The following is a 21,157-nucleotide window of genomic DNA, read 5'->3' as shown; positions in this document are numbered from 1 at the left end:
ATATTTCCCTCGTAAAGTCTTCAAATTACTTCAAAAGTACAAAGAAAAGTGAGTTTTATTATATCTCACTAAACAAAAAGTTCTTCGTTCTCTCTTTTTCAACATGTGTACCACACAGACAACTCATTCACGTTTCTTGGCATTTTTAACCATTTTGCATTTAAAATAGTTAACACATGCCTAGGAGAATAGAAATAGAATTATCATTGGCCATTTTAAACCATTTAGAAATGTTTGTGCTTATCTACAATGTTTAGTAATTCTGGGTTCATATTAAGCCTCAAACTCTGAATATGAATAATAATGGATTTTTTCTTCATAAGGAACAAATGAGATCATATGGTTGTATCTAGTCTGTGAATTTTATGTATTCATTTACAGATTCATTCACATGTTCAACAGATATTGACAGTGCCTACTACGTGTGGGTGGTATTCTAGACAATGCAAACAAGAAAGTTAACACTGATCAAGCAGACAATGTCCCTCCTCCCTTAAAGCTTCAATGTACTAGAGAGACAAAAAATAAATAAATAAATATACAAAGCAAAAAATGTCAAATAGTGTAAATGCTAAGAATTACATTCAATTGGGGGTTGTTCGGACTATAAGTACTACAATGAGTCAGTATTATAAGGATCCTAAGGCAGGAAACAGCCAGGGATGTTATCTGAGGAGGAAGAAAACTATATGCTGGCACTTGGGAAGTGGAGAGTGGTTCTTGATGGAATCAAGTGGTAGGCAGGAATCAGGTCATGTGAGGCCCTACAGGCTGAAATAAAGAGTTTGCATGTTATTTAAAATAAAAAAGAAAGCACTACAGTTTCCAATAGGGAAGGAACATGATCAGATTTACATTTTCCCAAAGATGACTCGGGCTGCTATGTGGAAAATACATTGCAAAAGAATAAGAGGAGAGTCAGGGCAACTAGTTAGAAGTTCCTGCAGAACTTCAGTCAAGAGATGATCTGGAATAGTCTAGCAAGTTGGAAGCAGAATTGGTGAGAAGCAGACAGATTCAGAATATATTTCAGGTACCAATTCTAAAGTGAGCAAGAGGGTTGAATGTAAATATGGCATGAATATACAGTTTGTATCATGCGTTTTGTTAATTACCTCATCACCATTGGAGGATAACACCAGAATGACTATGGCTTATCATACAGCAGCTTAGCAGAGCAGTAGAAACAGATGGTCTGAATATTAGAGAAGTTGTTTAACCTTCTGTGTTTCAGTGTTCTTATCTATGAAATGGGAAATAATAATATTATATAACACAAAGAGTTGGTGACAGAATTAATACATGCAAAGTACAAACAACAGCGTCCAGTATTAGTAATGCTACATAATATAATAAAAATAATGGTTATTTTTGAATGTCCACTATGCAACATCAGTATGACTTAATGGAAAGAAGATGGCTTGGGAACCTATCCTTAAACTCCTGCTCCATAATGCATCATTTCTTCTTGGCCTTCAACATGTCACTAAACCTATCTGAACCTCAGTTTCCCCACCTATAAAGTGGAGATATTCAATGCCACATCATAAGACTGATATAAGGATTAAATGGGATATTTGTAAATCATTCAAATCTGTGATCGCCAAGAAACTTAAATATTAGTTACTGTGGAAAGTCAACTGTTTCCAATTCTTTATTCCTTCTCCTCTATAAAATTTAAGACGTTGATTTAGCCATATGAATTTCTTAGCCAAATAGATGTTGCCAGCAAGATTCAAGGACAGTATTTATATGTGCAGATTTTGGCTTGTCTTCTTGTGCTTTTGCAACGTGTTGTGAGAATATGGCCCAGGTAGTTGCTGGCCCAAGGAGAATAAGAAAACAAATGGAACAGATCTGAAGCCAGTATGACACCTGGAGCCAAGCTCAGGGAATCCACAGCTAACCCAAAGAACTATGAGTAAGCAAAAAGAAACATTTATTGTTGTAAGATACTTGGATTTTGAAGATAATTGTTATGCAGTTTCACTGCAGTAAAAGTTGACTAATACATTACCTTTTCCCTTTCTTTGTTTTAAATCATGATAATTCCCAATACTTTAAATTATATCCCAAACTTAATTGTTTGACGTAAAGAATTCTCAAGTATAGTTCTCTAAGACTTTGAACTGTAGTTCATATTTATTATCAATAAACTAGGATTGTTCACAGTAATCATGTGATTGGCATTGTAGATTCTCTTGGAAGAAAAAAGGTAAATATGTGAAACTTGATAAAACCAGGATCTCTCACTGAGAACATACTATGAGTCTTCCTGAAGTCCTATGTCCCAGGCATGCTTATGAACTCTGAGATGGAGGGACTGGAGTAGGCAGGCAAGATTTCCTAAATGATGTTGGTATTGAGTTGGACATGAAAGACAGGTGTATTTCAACAGTGCCACCTGAATTCTGAAGCATTTTGGCCCTACAAATACTGGCTATGAAAAACATAGGAGTCATTAGTCAGTCCCTGACTTTTGTTTTTTCTGAGGCATAAGGAAAGGCAGTCCTCTCTCCCAGCTCCAGGGTCAGAGCCTCCTGACTGTGTATTTATCTACCTGCCTAATGGTACCTGATTTCCTCAGAGGCTATTGGCAAGACAACATTTTGGTTTGATCAAATTCATCTTCTGACTATTGTTTTTGTCTTTAATAAGCCAAAGTGACACTTTACATTGAAAGTTAAAAGGAGAAGAGATAGGGGAAGTCCATTGATTTACTGTTTTATTAGAGGAAACAAAGATGTGCTGTGGCCTCACATGTAAAATCACCCATCTTTCACCTCTGAAGGTTTCAGATTTGAACTAGGTGTATTATTTATCCTAACTCTGTCAGGTGCTGTAATCACAGATACAGAGCATCCAGGGGGAGAGGGAGGCAATTGCTGGAAGAGGAATTTTGAGTAGATGCTATCAAGGTATCATCTTTCCCAATGTGTTAACTATACACCTCAACAGTGAAGGAAAAAGGAAGGAATAGAGAACGAAGAAAGGAAGAGTGGGGGAAAGGAGGAAAGAAGAAAGTGGAATAGGTATCTGTTAAGCAAGTAGTATAAACCAAGCACAGATTAGATACTTCATGATATATGAGGTATATATAGTTATATACTTGGTTAATTGTTCATGTTGTCCCCCAAAGCTATACATTAATAGATCCATTTTACAGATGATGAGTTTAAATAAATTGCTTAATATCCTGCAGCTAATAAGAACCTGTATTTAAATGTGAATGGAATAATTTAATTATATAATGATATCAAGAATAATCATCTCATTTAAACTTTATAACAACTGTCTGAACATATTTTATTATTGTTCAGTTTTAGAGAAAACAGGCTAATGAATGTTTAACAACATGCGAAAAGTCATACAGCTTATAAATGGCAGAGCTCAGCTCACACTTGAAGTTACCTAACTACAAAGCTCCTGCTTTTCTTCTTCTAATTAATGAGTATAGTTATTCATTAATGAGATTTAATGAGATGATAAGAACAAAATTCACTTGTTTTCCAAATATGTTTTAAAGAGAAGGGCAGTTGGTGATTACGACAGACCTTGAGTAGTGCAGTTTCTGTGCTGCTTCATGCATCTTGCCTAATTTAAATAATTTCCAAGTCCTTTTTCTTCCAGTTGTTACAAAGTAAAATCTCTCTTTCCCACCTCTCAACTCACCACTAATTGCATTTCTCCTATTTAGCAGATATGCACTTCTGTCAACTAAACCGGTTTCCCCCTTCTGCTAAAGAAGCCAAGGATTCAGCAGCAATTAGGAATAATTGTTGTGATTTCTCCACCTACCTAACTCTGGCTTCCAACAGAGCAGCACATCCCATTAGCCTTTGAAGACAAGAATGTTGAAAGAAAAATGTATCTTTTGAAAACCAAACACCCTTGAATTTAGCATCCAGTAATCTTTATTAAGTCCTTCTCTGGGCAAAACAAAATAGATGATGTGTGAAAACACAGAAAAAGCGGAATACAAGGTTGTTTTCTTTAGACAAGTGTCAAACATTAGAAGAATTAGGTGGAGGAGGGCAAGGTAGCAACTATAAATTATAAACTGAGACGTGAGCCCATAGTATTCTTCAGGTTTTACCCAACTTAAAATTCCAAGATTGGGTCATTCCTTTGAGTTATCAATTCATGAAGAATCCCTGTTAAAATGAAAATTCTCTTTGAAGTGATGAAATGTACAGCTGTGTATGTGTGTATAAGTATGTGACGGCGGGGGGGGGGATGGGTATCTGTATGTATTTGTGGTAGAGAAAGTGTTGACATCTCCCCAACACTAATCCTATTGAGACATTGAATGCCTTTACAACCTTAATGCCTGGCTATTTGGAATGCAGAGAGTAGGCCTTGGGGAGATAACTTAAACTAAGATGTTTTTAAGTTCCAGGCAACCTGTCTGTCTGGACAGCTTTCACCTAAGTTTTTTTCTTACCTGTGCTCCCCACTTGTAGAGAATTTCACTAGTTGGCTTGGGATGTATCTAAATTTGTTTGTATCTATTTGCGGTGGACTTATAATGTAGTACAAAGTAGAAAAAATTTTTAAAAAGTCACTCAAAAACCCAGATTTGCAAGAACTGGTCTGGAACATATGAAAAAAAAATCATTTGGAAATAAAAACAAACACTTCACTTACTCTATCAAAACATTATTCTGATGCTGTTTAAGTAGTCATCCATAAACAAACACATGTACAATTTGCTTACCAAGCTTTTATTTCAGCCCATTTTTAGCTATACATATAGACCCTGGCATTTAATCATAAGGCAAAATGAACAGTTATCCCAGTGGCTAGCAAGAGGTCTTCTCATTCTAAAATACTCCCTACCCTCCCTTCTTACAGCCCCACTATTCAAGACACCAGATCATTAGAAAATATAAGGATCTTGTCTCCTGGTAAAATATGTCATTGTTACAGCCCTGTCCAGTTGGAATGTGATCATAGATTAGTTTAGCCTGATCATGAAATTAGGGAGCTCAATTCATCGCCCTGACCAAATAAAAATAGGATGGGAGGTAAGAGTCATGGTCAGAGAGCTGCTAGGACTTTGAACCTTGGCTTATTGAGAAAAACAACAACAACAAAAGAAACACACTTAGAGGTGGTAGTGGGTATGGCTCAAAACCACAACCCTTATGAAGAGTCAGATCCAAGGGGTCTGCATTGTCAACGTTTATGCAGATACCAAACAAGTGGGTTGCTGCCTTTTTGATATCAATTTCAAGTATCAGAAATTCCACTCTCTCCCCACTCCTTGTATCTTTCCTTAATAACATACATAATATGAATTTTTGAAATATTGGCACAATTCCCCTGTAGGAGTAAAGTTACTCCATATTAAATCCTCTCAAACTTCAGCTGTGAATTTCAAGTTCAGCATTCAGGGAGTTGGTTTCTCATCTCACCGTCTTTGCTGTTTTTTCACTTCAATCATAACTTCAAGTTCGACTTCATTTTCTCTTCTCCCTAGCACTAACCTTATCAGTTATCTTCATGTAAAGCCTTCCACTACCTCATGCTAATCACGTGGACATTTTATTTGGAAGTATGTGGACCTGCTTGAATCTCTTCTGCACATCCAGATACTAGACATGAGGACAGGTGGTTCTAGGAGCAGTCTCCTGCAGCCAGAGGTGGGGGCAGGGTACTGCTCATGTGAGATCAGGAAGACCTTGCTGTGTTCACTCTGCCTTGGGCTGTTCTGTTGGATTATTCTCCAGCAGTGAAATTTATTAAATACTGTTGTTTGCAACCTGATATTTGGGGGTGCTGTACTAAGAGAGAGAGAGAGAGAGAGAGAGAGAGGAATAGAATCAAACTGAGTTTTCATTGACGTACGCTTCATTTTTCCCTTGCAATTACTTCAAAAACAAGTCTTACCAATGGATCCCCAAGTACGTCCTAGGAGAACATTGCAACACAGAAAATAAGCACAGATATTCTGTGTACAGGTGAAGAATCAACTTCCCAAGGCAGTCTCTCTTGCCCTAATTAAGAGAAAATGTTAGAACCAAGCAGAAAAACACACACTTTCACAGCTGGATCTGACTTCAGTGATCAAAGATTTCCTCTTGGGGAGGAACCCTAATCATTTCTAAGCCAATGGCTATCGGCTGGTAAAACTAAAGCATAGTGAATTTTCAGGCAGAATATCTTGAATGGGGTAAACAGAAGCTGATACCAAGATAAAAGAGGAAAAGAGGCAGTGTGCTCAAGGAGTGTACTGTGGTACAGCATGCAATAATAAAAGGACAACTGGAAGATGACTTCAGAGACCAGAGGGCCAACCCTGGTTCCCTTCTGTATCATTAGGGAATCACAATTAGAGGGACTAGTGTTTACCTGGTGTGTCTGATAAATATCTAGTGTATATGATACCTAAGGTATTATATACTATTTGTCAAACCTTCCCATGGGGTGGTTCTAAATCTCATAAATTTGCTTTCAAAGGCAGCAAATTTTTATTAAATTCCTGATTATTCATGTTCTTACTAGATAGGGCTTAAACCAAGGTTTAACACTGCTCTTGGAAAATATTCTAAACATACTATGGTGGCTATTCTCCACGTGGCTCACTGCTTCAATACAGGCTCACCCTGCTGTATTCCTTGGGAGGCTTGGATTGCCTCACCCTTATCTTCTGGGTTGAATTCAAGACTGCATCAATGGGAGGTACTTTCAGTAGATTGTAAGCCAGGGTGAAAGAGTCTGAAGTACTTATTTTCCTCACTCATTTCCTGCCTCAGCACTGTGGTTCTGCCAATAGCTGGTTCTGATGCCTGACAGAAGACCTTTCCCTGGATTTGAACTCTCATCAGACGGGGACGAGGTTTCCCACACCTCTGTCACATCCCTTTCATTAAGCTACCCTTGTTTCACCCTTTTGAGTGTGAATTTTGTTCCTTCTAGAACTATGACATTTTTTGTTCCCATTGGGATTGTAAGAGCTGGTGGTTACATGGGGATCCCAGAGAAGCCAAGGCAGAAAAAAACTGTTGGCCTTTGTATAGGCTATGTACACATTAATCCTCATTGTGTGCCCCCTACATTCCTCCTTCAGCTTTACATGAAATCCTCAACATAGATATGTTGTCTTTGCCTTAACTTTCAGGGCATCTGCCAAACTACAACTTGGAAAAATGCAGCAAATTAAGCATTTGGCTTGGCTTAATGTGTCAAAGTAGCTTCTGTAAATCATGAGGAAGCAGGGATTATTCATTAATTTATTCATCCATTTGACTGTTCATAAATTCATTCAATGAGTATATGTCTTTGTGCCAGTCTCATGACCGATGGTAAACAAAAGGTACACTCCACTGGTACAGCAAAGAGAGTCTAATGGAAGTTATCATTACCTCTAGGCCTAAAGGTGCAAGGAAAGGGTGCCCAGGGAGTATTGGTGCTATGGAATCAGTCTATCAGGAAGGAGTTATTGTTGTAAAAGAATATAGACATTGCCATATGAACAGTACCCAGGTAGAGACAGCAAGGCAAGCTGCTTCTTCCTTTGTCTTTCCTCTCTCAAATTTCCAGAGAGTGACTGCTGTGAATCCAGCCCAATATAAATCCACAAGGCAAGGTAGTCTAGGTGAGTCAGTTTATAGGGGGTAGTCCCTTGAAGGACAAAACTGGGGAAGGAGGATAGCTCTGTTTGTGTGACAAATGGAAAATCACTTATATAGACTATAAATGATGTAGAAGGTGAATATATAAGTCCTGACGAAGAAGATAGTGATTCTTGCTCACAAGAAGCTCAAAATATAAAGGTACAGATTCCAGAGCAAGACCAATAGTAGTATTTAATGATGTTGACTCCGCCAGTCAAAATCATCTCCTTGGGAAAGTGTGATTCTTTTATGTACCAATAAATTATTGCTTAGACTCAATAAAAAGTCTAAACTATTTTGCAACTAGTTGCTACTGATAGCCAAACAGTTTCTTCCACTTTAGTCTGGAGAGGTAAGAAGTTATGTTGGAATATTAAATAGGCCATTTCAGTTACATCAGCATATGTATCCCTTGTCAGCGGAGATAGGCTTCCTGTCACTTCCTTGAAATTATATTGTATGAGGAATTTAGAAACTGGAGGTCTCCGCATTGGACGCTCTACCACTGGTCAGACTGGCTAACAGTTGCATTTATAAAAGACATTTTCACTGGAGGTATTCATGACCACCCTCAGGCCAATGATTCACTCAGAGGACTCCGAAGTTATTCTCACCACTATGGCTTATTATAGCAAAAAAATACAGAGTGAACTCAACAAAGGGAAAAAACCACATGGGGTAAAGTCTGGAAGAAAACAGTATCAAGTCTCCAATAGTCCCTTCTCACTAGTGTCAAAAAAATGTACTTAATTTTTTTACATGAGACAACACATGGGAAGGGTTGCCAACATGGGACACTTTTCCGAGCCTGGTTGTCCAGGATTTTTATTGGGTATTGGTCACATAAGCATACCGCCACCTATGTGACTGACCTCAGTCATTCAAGCTCCAGACCCTTAGTGGGAAAGCAGCTGTTCAGCATACATCACAGTTAGAATCAACTATCTGGACAAACTGGGCACTATGGTTCAAGGTCTCAGGCATGCAAAAGACACTCTTATCAGATAGAACATTTTAAGAGCTCAGTTCTCAGGATCCCACTAAAGGCCAGTCATGAAAACAAGCCTTTCTTTGAAAAGGTTTGAGCGGGGCGCCTGGGTGGCGCAGTCGGTTGGGCGTCCGACTTCAGCCAGGTCACGATCTCGCGGTCCGTGAGTTCGAGCCCCGCGTCAGGCTCTGGGCTGATGGCTCAGAGCCTGGAGCCTGTTTCCGATTCTGTGTCTCCCTCTCTCTGCCCCTCCCCCGTTCATGCTCTGTCTCTCTCTGTCCCAAAAATAAATAAACGTTGAAAAAAAAAATTTTAAAAAAAGAAAAGGTTTGAGCAACCCAAACCTGCTGAGTTAATCCTTTTTTTCACCCACTTGTAAAAGGGCTATATTAAATTTTCTTGTTCTTCTCTCAATGTGAGCAGCATTTCTGGAAAAAATAAAATAAAGAGCCCACGTCCATACTTTCTCTGATTTGAAGCTAGCCACCAGCAAAATTGTCAGACTAATCGTATTGACTCTTATGTCCCCATTGGCTTCTTTGTATCTATTTTCTCCACCTTTAGGGTTTACTCAGTCTCTTTTTGCAAGCTCTCACCATCCTCATGCTATCTCTTCTTCCCTCATCAAACCCCATTTTTAGAAAGGCTTGGAGATTGCCACTTACTGCTTACAGTGAGCCTCAGTTTCTGCTTCTCTCAGAGAGAGTTTAAAACTCAATGTCCAGCTTTTTCCGTCAAATGAAAAGATGTGGCCCCTGAGGAATGGAGAAGGAACCCTCCAGGAAATGATTACATGGTGATGTCACTAAACCCAGCCCTAGGCATTAGCTCTTTGACATTTCACTTTTAGAACCTTATTTTACACTATCCAGACATTGTAATTTTGACTCCTAAATACCCGATCATTAGTTATCAGTTCACTGCTATTCACATGATAATTATACCTCACTAAACAGTCCACAATGATATCCCTCATCTATTTATTGGAGGCCACATATTCGGCTGTCATTCTCTGTTAGAAAATACCGTTTCTCAAGTAATAACTTGAACAAAATATGGTGAGGCCCTTTATGTATTCATAAGTAACACAGGACGTTTCCCCACTTTAAGAATCAGTATTTCTCAGATATTCACCTTTAATTGACAAATTGTCATTTTAAAATGAAAACATCATCAAGAGAACAGATTTCATGTATTTCACATTTTGTTCTTTCTTCTATCCCTGGCTGAATTTCAACCAAGAACAAGTATTGAGACCCCAAAGTGACATGATTGGAAGCAGGATGGAAAACCATCCATGAAATTTCAATAGTCAGCTTCATATTATGTCTTCCCTTTCTCCCAACAAAGTCTGAGAAAACACAAAACCATTTGTTATTTGGAGATAAGCAGCTGTGTTTGGGACAATGCAATTACTAAAACACTCTATACTCTAGGAAAAGAAATGTGCATGTGAACGTTTGTATCAACGCATATGCTTATTGGAATGGCTGTTTGTTGCAGGATGTTTGTCGGTCTGTATATGCACGTAAGGCTATTTACCACACAGTGTTTCTGTCTATACCAATGGTCTCTTGTTTCTAAAAAGAATTTCTAGAAAACACATAAGAATGAGGAAAATAAATCTAAGCTTAGTTGTGCAGGAATTCATCTAACAGCCCAGAAGTTTGTAATAGTAGAGCCCTGTTCGGAGCATATATTTTTCTATGATGACATGAGAAAGGAAAACAAAACCCCTCAAGACTTGCTAGCCTTGAATATTCGTAGACCTAGAGAAACATACACAGCAGAAGGGACAGGATCTGCATAAACCAGGTGTGTATTCACCTCATTGTGGTGACAGCCCAGGGCTTTTTTTTTTCTCCCACTTCCTAAACAAAACCAACAGCATATCAGTAAGTTACAGATTCAAGACTATTGCTTCTGGCATATTTCTAAGATAAAAAATTAAAAGTAGAGATGTTTAGACTGTCATTTTTTTCCTTTGTAGCAAAATAAACATGGCAGAAGTTTAGAAGGAATAAAACATAGGTTGAACAATTTCCCTGACCTTGGGGTACCATAGTACTAATTTAGTAAGATAAAGGAAAACTTCAACTTGTCTTTCTAATTTTCAGTCACTGTATTGCAGTCTGTACCCAGGATTTTTCTCCTCCAGTGCACTCTCTACACAGTAGCCAGAGTGACCTTTATAAAACACAAATTGAATCATGCCATCCCTGCTTAACATTTTTCAGTGGCTTCCCATTGTGTTTAAAATCCAAAAATCATACCATAGCCTTCAAAACTCTAGGTGATCTCACCCTTAGGCTTAATTCCTAACTTTCCCTGCCACTGTCCCTTTTACTCAACATGTTTCAGGCTATAAGAACACCTTCTTGTTGTTTCTAACACACCAATCACTTGCCTGCCTTTAGGCCTTTTGGAATCACTGCTCCCTCTGCCTGGAATGCTATTTGCTTCTCTTGGCATGGCTCCTTTCTTCTTCTTCTTCTTCTTCTTCTTCTTCTTCTTCTTCTTCTTCTTCTTCTTTTCAGGTAGGGACTAAGATGTTAATGTCTAAAAGAAGCATTCTCTAAGAACCCTTTTATTTTCCAACTGAGCACCTGGATTGCTTTCCTAATTTTATTTACTTTTAATTACACACACACACACACACACACACACACACACACACACATCCTGTGCTCACTGGGGCTTCCTCTCTCCTCTTCTAATGCATCTATTGTCAGAACACTACTTGTTTATTCACTGACTGACTAAACCCCACCATGTCACAGTCACTGTTCTTGTCCCTGGAACACTATGATGAAAAAGCACCATGTCTGTCCTGTAACAACTACTGAATTACATATTCTAGGTTTTAAAAAATTCCATTAATTTATTCACACTATTCATTGAATCTAAGATGCATTAAACTCTGTGCTGGGTTCTTGGGCTACACATTTAAGCTAAACAAATTCTGGCTTCCGTGAAAAGTTTATTCTGTAATAAAAAACACAAATAATTACCTAAATTGCTAAGCAATTCCAATTATGATAAGTGCTTCAAAAGTTCAGAGTTCTAGGATTGCATATAAACCCGTCCTAGTCCTGAAGGATGGGAAGGACATAGTTAAGCAAGGGAGAGAGTGTTCTAGAACAGATGGTGGGAAAGCTCTGAAATAGGCAGAAGCTTAGTGTAGTAAGGGTAAGGAAGAGGGTAGTGGGACTAAAACACAAAGAGCAGAGGATGAACTCTGCAAAGTGAGCTGAAAATAAAGCAAGTATTAGATACTGCAATCCTGAGGCGGCTACTCCAAAGAATTGGAATACATTAAAAAAGCAAGAGTAGATCACAAAAGTGAGTGACTAGACTTTTTATTTCTAAAAGATTAAAAATTCTTTTAGTATTAGAGTTGGTCAAGTGAAAAATATCTTAAGTATCTCTGTACCTTTGCTCAGTGCCTGAAACATGGCAGACACACAAAACATATTTACTTAATAAATGGCTAAACAATAAAAGGAGAAAATACACTTCCTATTAAGACTGTAAGTTTCTTGAGGATAGGAAATACGATTTTTTTGGGCATATTTAACATTCTTCCTCTTGACTTCCAACAAAACATATGAGACAAAGCAGATGCTTACTAATATTGTGACTTCTACTCTCTTTCCTTCTCCTATCTGTGCCAATATATCTCCAAGCAATTAGGTCACAAAAGTAGCTACCATTCTATGTGTTTCCTCCTGTTCTTGCTGCTCCTGGAACTTGAAAATTAATTCATAAGGGGACGTGCCAAAAAGAAGATAAAATATTCCCTCACTCCCAACAGCCACACAGATGCACAGGTATACACTCATCGATTCCTATGCAAAGCAGAAAACGGAAGAAAGAGAATGTTTTAGGAAATCTGTCCTATGCATTTTGCCTGGTTTTGATGATCCTTATCTTCATTTGCTGTAATCATTGGAATTGCGCATTTGCTTAAATGTGTGTGCGATGGCATATGACAAGCAGATGAAAATTGGCAGTCTGGTCATTTCCACTCCAATCAATATTTCCTTCCACTCAATTAGCATGTGCTCTATGGTTTTAAGGCCTCCTTATTGGTTCTGCCATTTTGCTATAAAACTTAAGTGTTGCACTTCCAGGCTGCATCATAATCACTTTATTAGTAGTTGAAACAATTTGTAAAATGTTGAGGGAATATTCTTGCCAAAAGCCCTGGTGTGAGACTGATGTAATGAAACATTCTCACCCTCATAGACTTAAAGACCGTGATGCCTTTTGTTTCTCATACTTAAAATCTTTTTTTTTAACCAGAAGACAACAACTATTATAAAAAGTTGTATTATTTTTGTCTCCTTACATACTTTTGCCTTTTATATTGCTGTGACTATCATTTGGTTTATCTTTTCCTCCCTGTCCTCCTTTGCTAGTGCATTTTTTGCATTTTACGAAAACCTCATGATGTATGTTTTTATTGAGTAAAGTGCAACCTACTGTTTTCAAAGAGCCTCCACTAACTGGGTTTGTGATGGGAGTACAATCACTGAGTATAGGGGAGAAAAAGGAAATTAATTTAGTCTTTGAAGTCTTAGCAGAAAAACCTTCTTTTTCTTTCTTTCTTTCTTTCTTTCTTTCTTTCTTTCTTTCTTTCTTTCTTTCTTTCTTTCTTTTTGTTGAAAGAGAGAGAGTGTGTGCATGTGGGGGAAAGGGGCAGAGAAAGAGACTCTTAAGCCCACTTCACACTCAGTGGAGTCCAACACATTGCTTGATCCCACAACTTTGGGATCATGACCTCAGCCAAAATCAAGAGCCAGATGCTCAACCAACCAAGCTACTCAGGGACCTCTGAAGTCTTACAAGAAAAACTTAACTACAAGTTTTCACTTTTCTAAGATTACCTTGGTCTGGCACAAAATCTTCCTCTCTATCTTCTGATGTTAATGTCTACTCAGTGGTCAGATGCTTTAGCTTTGTGTTCTATATAGTTTCTTGATCTAGACTGGCTTTCCTGTAATCTGGAGTTTTGAATTAGTCATCCTTCTTCTACCTTGTGGACCTCCTCATTCTCAAAGCCACCAATGCTGATAGGGAGAGGGGTTTTCATCCTAATTGTATTACAAACTCTTAGTAGTCTACTAAAGGGAAGGCCTCTCTTACAATTTTTCTTACAGTTCTCTTTTTCAAGAAATTTCAAGGAAATTGGTGTCATCTCCTCCCTAGATTGGGATAGAACAAGTGACACCACATATTTATGCACCCAACTTATATATTTTTTTTCTGCCAAGAATCAACTTGATTCTAAGATAAAGGGTGAATGAATTCTCCTCTCCCACCTCAAGTAATCTCTGCTTAGTTGGGGCTGATGTTTTTTGAGAGGTCTCCTCTGAGTACTTTTATAGGCCCCATTTGGAGTTCTATTATTTATGCAATAGGACCCACCACTCAACTTGAAAACTGAACCTCTAAAGAGCCCTTCTGGTATGCTAGAGGTTACTGGACCACATATAGATAACAAATTCATACTTCTATGAGATTCTTATAGAAGTCTCATATGTCTTTCTACTAAACTAAAATAAATAAATAGGTGTGTATGTTTAGCTGATTATATCTGCAATTCCAAAAGAAAATCACACAAAATACTTTTTACTATAGTTATTTTCTTTGACAATAAATTAATATTTGCATCATTGTACTGAAAACCCTTAAGAGAACACCCACAGGGGGAAAAAACATTCCTAAGATTGTTTTAAAGAATCCAGTTCTCTTGCAGTTCAAGTGCTTGGTGAATATCAACCATATGAAAACCTAAACCAGAAAAGGACAGTGTCTATATTCGAAATAAAATTGTACATTTATATAAACAGAATGAATTTACTAGATTTTCATATAACACTTTGTTCCCTATTTTGAAAGGAGAAAATAATACCAAAGTGTACATGGTTCTGTCTGTAAGTTAGTGTTTTCCTCCATATATTCATTTTTATTCAGATTTTTTTATAATAGCCTTATAATTTAAAATTTTTAATTGTAGATAGCATGACCAAACACAAGGGAGGCCCCAAGGATTACTTTGGAAAACCTGCTGAATAGACATATTAAAATAAGACAATATATGTAAGTAGAAGTATTTACAGTAAAACAATTTTGTTTCAATTTATGGACTTCTTTACATCCACTCTGTCTCTTTCCACAAAGTAATAACGCAGGACATAAACTAGAGGAAAAAAAAAAAGAAAAAGCAAACAAAGTATGGGAAATATATCTTGGTTTCATTTGTGTCAAAACAGCAATAAACTGGAAAAATATATTCAGCTAAGGTGCTATTTGGATTTTATTTATAAAGGCTACCATCTCCAGCCTAATGTTCATTAGCTTTGTCCTTGTTGCCTAGTTACAGATTTATAATTTTTGTCTCTCTTGTTATTGACGACTCTAATGGAGAGAGCAGTAACTGAGGGCCTGATGAAAACACTTTTCATCTCAATTCAGAGATGTTAACATTTTTTGTATGTCCAGTGCTGCTGATTACAATGATCTGGGAAAAGAATGGTCCTAAAAAAATCAGTGAGAAGGACCTCAGGGGTGGTCTGAGATGGCCTGTCTTTGTTTGGTTAGGTAAGTGTACTATTAAAAAGTTTTATAAACAGGATTTGCTTGTGAAAAAGGTATTGAACAAGGTTAGCGATTCTGCCCTAATGTGCCACAGATAGTTAGGTGTGGTGGTTACATTGTTAAATGTACTTCTTACCAGAGTAATGTCAGGAATCACCTGTAGATCAAATAAATACAATTATAAATGTTACATTGAGGTTAGTGAAATATTTGAAATCAAAATTGTGGCCCTATTGTTGAATACTAATACTGACAATGAAGACGGATAACTTATCAGGTTCTGAAAAAGCCTAATTTTAGAAGTTTAGGGTGCTCTGGTCTATGAATGTTTTCAAGCTCCCAGTAGTATCCCGTATTATATTTAAATTTCCATATCTTGATGAACTTTATTTCTAGTAAAGCAGAGACAGAAGCATTAGATGACAAATGAGACGCAACCTCTAGATCAATGCTTCTGAAAATGTAGTTTGGGGATCAGCTGTATCAAGATCACCAGAACTTGTTAGAAATGCATATTCTTTGGCTGTTTCCTAGACCTACTAGGTAAGCTCTGGGGTGAGGCCCAGCAATCTACATTTTACAATCCAGGTGATCATGTTACACTTTAAGCTTTGAGAACCACTACTCTAGAATAAGGTGTCCCAACCTCTGCACTCTGGACATTTTGGACTGGATAATTATTGTGAAGGGCTGTTGCCCACATTGGCATATTAGGAGGTATATAAGCATTCCTGGATTCTACCTACTAGATATCAGCAACATGCACCCCAGTTGTGACAACTAAAAATTTCTCCAGACATTATCAAATGAATCCTGAGGGGAAAAATCATCCTTGAGTTCAGAACTACTGCTCTAAATCAGTAACTTTAAACTTTATTTGGATCTTGTTAAAATGAGTATTTCTGTGTCCAAACTCTGCAGCTGATTTAGGAAATGTATAGAAGGACTCTATGATCTATATCTTCAAGAGGGATCACCAGTGGCCCATGAGCTATACTGTAAAAAACAAAGCCTCTGAATCAATGGTTCTCAAATTTTGCTATGTTAAAAAAAAAAAAAACAAAAAAACCCTCTATCTATCTTTCTAAAGATCTATTTATCTATTATCTGTCATCTATCCATCCATCCATCCATCCATCCACCCACCCACCCACCCACCCATATCTTTGTGTGGGTGATTCCAATAGGCTACCATATTTAAACAACTTCTCTAACTCAGTTGTTTTCTGTGTTGAATGGATATTGGAATCCATGTATTGGATTCTGGACCTTATAAAATTCTTCATGCCCATGCCTTGCCTCAGACAATTACATCACAAACTCTGGGATGGGTCTCTGACATTAGAAAAGTGATTTTCAAATTTTGCCACACACTGGAATCATCTGAGGATCTTTTAAAAGCAATGAGACCTGGCTCTCAGCCCCATTCTGATATAATCAGTATCAGGTTTGAACTTCTGGTTTCAGGAGATTTTAATGTGCCATAAAATTAGGGCACCATTACATTAGATTATCTCAGAAGCTTTTCATAAGTTCCTAATGGGAAAAAGGGGTTGAGAAACTGCCATGAGCTGTTCCCAAGTCTAAAGCTTAAGTGGCTAGTTTAACTTGTTCTTTCTTTAAAAAAAAAATTAGCATTTATTTATTTTTGAGACAGAGAGAGACAGAGCATGAACGGGGGAGGGTCAGAGAGAGAGAGAGGGAGACACAGAATCTGAAACAGGCTCCAGGCTCTGAGCTGTCAGCACAGAACCCGATGCGGGGCTTGAACTCATGAACCACGAGATCATGACCTGAGCCAAAGTCGAACGCCTAACCAACTGAGCCACCCAGGTGCCCCAACTTGTTCTTTCTAATAGTGAAAGAAAAGTAAATGATCCCATTGAACACTATGAATTGCTCATAGCTGATGATGCCTGAATGAAATTTAGAGCATCAAATATGAAGAAGTCTTCATGTTTCAGCCTTGGCAGAGACTTAATAATAACAGAGAATTTGGTATTCTTTAGAAAAGGGTGTCTTATGGTCTATGAAGAACCAGTAATGCTCAAGTTGTACTCCATATATCTACACATAATTGGGGATGATTACTAGGCATCATTATTTTCTAAAGAATCCCAAGTGATTCCAATAGTACAGCAGCGTTTGGGAAACACTGTTGCTTTTTTAGTACCATCAGCAGTCAACCATTTGTCAACAATTGCCTGCGGATCCAAATTCTTTGAGAGCAAGAATCAGGCCTGTGACTTCTTCATATAGTCTCTGATTTTTTAAAGAGTGTCTCTTGCCCTTTGAACAGATATTTAATGGGTTGATTAATTCAATTAGGCAGTTGAGGCTATTCAATACTCCATAATTATGTCATTTGCCTGCATATAACTCAGGATGTTTAGATAGATTCCTGATAGATTCCTTCAGGAGCAAAGGATCAAGAAATAGATTTATTTATCTACTCAGCATCTTGCACTTGAATACATGTTATGTGTGTTTACATATTCATATATAAAAATACATATACATGCACACACACAAGCAAGCAACATATTGTGCTATATTTGATTGGAGTTATAAGAAGGAAAAATAGAACTCTCTGCTTTAAACAAGTTTTCAATGGGGAAAAAAAAGATGGAAATTAGTTTTTCCAAAGAGCTCCTCCTGTAAATCCATTATGTCCTCCCAATAAACTAATACAAAGTACCAACCTTTCTTTTAAAGTTCAAAGAAGTCTTTGCCTGAATGATACACTTTTGAGATCTTCTCTTTCCTCTTAGCCACTAATCAAATGAAGACTAAAAGGTTATCTATACACCAGGCAAGGAGCAACATATGGAGTGCAAGAACTTGCAGCAACATAACGAGTGAAATGGACCTCACTCTTACTTCACTTCAGTCAAGTTTTCTAGCAAAAGTCCTCTATTTTATAGTCATGATGGGATTTTCTGGTTTTGTTGTTTCCTGTCTTGTTTCCTTGGACTTGGTTTAACACTAGCAATTTAACTCAATTTCTGTTTAGGTCTCTTTTACATAAAGTCCCCCACTTGTGAAATAAATAACTTGAACTCAGTAGTCCTGTACTGTTACTTATTTTAAATAAATGAATCTTAATTTTTCACAGAATTTCACTGAAAGATTTAACATATGTAACATTCCCAAGCATAGCTTGTCTGCTTGAGCAAAGAAGGCTACCCACAGCATTCCTCATATAGCTTCCTCTGCCCCTGAGGTGATATCCCGAATGCCTGGTCTCTGGAGAACACAATTTGAAGAGCATCAAGTTAGATCTTTCTCTAATTACTTTCAACTCTAGGAACTTTGCTTAATTTTTGTTGGCTAATATGAGCAATTCTAGACCTGTACCAAATAGAGAATTTACGTAGATCCAGTTGAGGTACCATGTAGAGGGTGTAAACACTGAGACACACCCATCACACACAGAGATTTCAATGCAGATCACATGTAGAGATATGAATTTTTCTCTATCTGCCAGAAACATAACAGAAACTCCTCTGTGCACCAAAAGAAATTGTGCCCTTTCAAATATTAAATGTCATCTATAGAAATGCCAGGCACCATTAAATATGGAGAGAAAAAATTGGAAAAGATTGCAGAGTTTTATTGCCCTCTTTTTCGCAAGTCACTTGTACACACATCTTACTTTAAAAGAAAACCCTAAACCTCTATACAAGAGTTATTCCCTCTGCAGCTGTTGTAGAGATATGACAGGCTGGAATACAGTGTTGATTGAAGAGTGGGATTTTAGTACAGTGAGATTTGTTTGTGCTTTGGACTGCATGCTTTGCAGTTTTATGGAAGGATGTACTATTTCTCTGAACATTGTCCAGCAAGCTGCAGCACAATGCATCTTAACAAACTCTATTTCGTGGGGAATAAATAGCATGCTGGGACTTCCATTAGGACCCAATGCAAAAACATTTTGTGATGAGGTTCCCAAAGCATCTCAGAACATACATATAAATAAGCAGATGAAGTTCAGAAAACACCTTATGGAATGAGCTAACTGCCTTCAGTGGAAGAGGCAGGAGAGCTGAGGCTAGTCTCCCATTGTTTACTGCTGATGGTGAGAATTAATAATGGATATTCTAAGCATATATTATTTATCAGACCTGATCTTGGACCACACAAATCTATTGAGGTCACCAAAGCTATCTTTTATTTAAAATCCAGGGCCCAGAAACTAGAAAACAAAGAGGAACAAAGTAAGTTAACTGATACTAGATAGGAAAGATATCATTATAAATGTCTCTTTTCTACGACAGAATTTTTCTCAGCCTGAAGTATTATTGAGTTTTCTTGCAGGGGGCAGGAGTGGGGGATTAAAAAGTACCCCTTGGTTTAGAAATGGCCATCTGAGATCTTTTAAATAATGAAATGCTAGGCGTGTGATACCATCAGAAGATGATATAAATTTCTAAATAGATTATAACCTAACTTTTGGGGCTTCTCTACATGAAATATCAGTAAGCAATTTCACTTACCTTGCACTAAAATGCCTGGTTCATTTGCTCCCTGATGTGGAGACCTTTTAGCATGAGAAAGCACGGTTCAAATTGATTCCTTTCTCTACTCCCTTATCTGTCTTCACAAACATAAAAAAAATTGCTCTTTCTTCAGGACTCTCTTTGCATTTCATTTACATCCCTTTACTTACCCCTAGATTGATGCCAACTTCAGGGCAGGGCCATACCTTTCATTTCTCTGCAAATCCAACAAACATTCATCAGTTTTCCATGTAATAAACCCTGTTGGATAAATGAAAAAAATGATTAATAAATAAAAATATGAAAAAAGTGCCAAGTATGAGTAAAAATAGAATATTCTTATAAAACAAATGTGATTCTCTAATAAAATCTATTTTGAAAAGAGTTCTCATTTCTGTGCAAAATTCCATCTTAGAATTTTAAAGGCTCTGGGAGAAACAACTTATTATGTATATAAATATTTTTTTAGGTCACTGGGTATGGCCTGGGATGGGTTCTGAAAGACTCTCATTTGCTTTCCTGAGGGTGGTGCTGAATGCTCAAGTCTGTGCAGTTTCTCCCAATCTGCCCAACTTTCTCCCAGTCTGTCCAACTTTCTGCATTTGCTCACCTGCTGTCTACAAAGTCTCACTCTCACTGCTCTCAGAAGCAAGCACAGAGTAATGCCCATGGAGCTGGGGCAATGTGTGTCAGTGAGGTGCATGGAGTTTGGGGGTACCCATCAGCCACGTGGCAGGGGTCTGCCCGTGATGCATCTCCAGCAGCTCTCAGACATGCATCCTGATGGAATCTGCAAAGTGATTAATAGGATCTGGGTCTCTTTGCTGCTTTCTGAGAGCCCTGACTATGGCTTTCCTAGCCTTCCTCTGTCTCCAATTCATGTAGCACACCTCAGTATTTTGGATGGGGCAAGGAGTGGATCTCTGACAGCGTTTGCATTGCTGGGGAAGGCTGGTTCTCACAGACGTGTTCCCACTTTCCCCTGTGGGAGAAATTATGGGTTGAGAAGATTACTCTTGGAACTGAGCTGTGTCACCTTGAAGGTGGAGTGACACAGGTAAAGTAAAGGTGGTCCTCTTACATTCTTCAATGCTTCCAATCTGGGATTTTTTTTCTCTAATGGAGTGCTGTAAGTTATTTGCTTGACTCCCGACTTCCATAAAGGGACTCTTGTCCATGGGTGATTGTCAATATCAGTGTTCTTTGAAAAGAAAATGGAGAAAGCTATTTCAACTTTTTGATGACATCACGATACCACATTTTCTTTATCCATTCATCTGTTGATGGACATTTAGGTTGCAATGATATGGGAGTGTAGATACCTTGTCAAGATAGTGATTTAATTTCCTTTGGATATATATAGGTCAATAAAACTGATTCCTTCTGATATCTATCATTATATATATATATATATATATATATATATATATATATATATATATATAGTT

General features: G+C 37.7%; 1 long non-coding RNA gene across 1 annotated transcript; it reads right to left on the bottom strand.

Annotated features, from left to right (window-relative positions):
- Positions 1 to 240: 240 nt before the first annotated feature.
- LOC131486194 (uncharacterized) lies at positions 241 to 9,372 on the bottom strand. The gene is made up of 4 exons (XR_009249228.1): positions 9,273 to 9,372; positions 5,893 to 5,999; positions 1,116 to 1,243; positions 241 to 771 (listed from the first exon to the last, which is right to left on the bottom strand). It is a non-coding gene; the product is annotated as an uncharacterized LOC131486194 (long non-coding RNA).
- Between the last annotated feature and the right edge of the window lie 11,785 nt (positions 9,373 to 21,157).

This window comes from Neofelis nebulosa, chromosome 9 (assembly GCF_028018385.1).
Source record: "Neofelis nebulosa isolate mNeoNeb1 chromosome 9, mNeoNeb1.pri, whole genome shotgun sequence".
Classification (NCBI taxonomy): Eukaryota; Metazoa; Chordata; class Mammalia; order Carnivora; family Felidae; genus Neofelis; species Neofelis nebulosa.
The sequence above is the reverse complement of the archived record's forward strand: the minus strand, read 5'-3'. Positions and strand labels throughout refer to the sequence as shown.